This window comes from Stegastes partitus, unplaced genomic scaffold (assembly GCF_000690725.1).
Source record: "Stegastes partitus isolate 25-593 unplaced genomic scaffold, Stegastes_partitus-1.0.2 Scaffold264, whole genome shotgun sequence".
NCBI lineage: Eukaryota > Metazoa > Chordata > Actinopteri > Pomacentridae > Stegastes > Stegastes partitus.
The window spans coordinates 306,499-307,675 of NW_007577995.1; positions in this window are offsets into that span (position 1 = coordinate 306,499).

Sequence of the window (1,177 nt, forward strand, 5' to 3'; positions counted from 1 at the left end):
ACCAAATAATACAACATCTGCAATGCCTAGGTGCTAACCATGGCCCATACAGAAAGACAGTAGTTCACGTCACTTCCATTTTTGTTGCTTCTAACCATTGCTCTCTGCTTAGCTTCACTCCTCCTGATAGATAAGGTTTCTCCTAACATACGGTCGATGATCTCCATAACCACGTCCCTGAGTTTGGGTGTTTCGATGCTTCCTTTTTCTTTTCACTCTGCTTCCTTTAACCGAGGTCCATGCGAACACTAACTATAACTCTCTTAACTCCTTCCATCCCCGGCGTCTCCGCCCGTCTACAAACTATAACCCTCCTCTTGGTCTGTCGCAGCCGACAGCGGTGTGTGAGTGTGTGTGAGCGTACGCATGTAAGACAGAAACTTAGAGAAGTGAGAAGAGTCACTTCTTTTTTTTTTTGGTAAAAGTTTGCTCGTTCTACATGAAAAATAAACTCTCATCCTAGTATTCTGTTTACAAAGCACAGACGTAATTGATGCAAGATAGCGTTCAGTCCCTGTTAACCCCCCCGAGCTTTTTGTATGTGTACCGTAGCTGTTACTTTTCTCCATAGAGCACCTGAATAGCTGTTTTATTCTACTGACATGCTTTTTTTTTCTAATATTTGCTATGTTTGTGTAATGTTACTATTTATTATGAATCATTTGCTAGTGAATATGCTTTCTTTTTTTTTTTACTTATACTTCAGAGAGCCGATGTAACATCATTTTTCTATACCAGTATGTAAGTCCAACAATCAATCAGTAACAAAATTAATCATTTGATTGCCTCTAATCTCTGTATTGTAAATATCGTGGTGTGTGTTATTGGCTGATCCTGATCAATAGCTGGACCTTGTCCAATCAAATAGACTCCCCCATCCCCATGAGCACTGTCGGCTGATGGATGCGTCCCACTGACATAGATGATGTGAGTGGGATTTTAAAATACTTTCTTGAGATAACCACTTGATTGTATCCGAATTGCTAAATACTTTCAATCTTTGCACGGCTATATTTACATGATGGGTAGAATGTCACTATTTTTTTGTCTTTGGTCCCTTTGATATTTGATCGGTCATCCACTTTTTTGGTGTTCTTATGACTTTTTGTCCTGCTGTTGTATTCCATTCTTAATAAAGTGAACAAAACAAATAACAGCATTTCTTATTGTTTTTTTT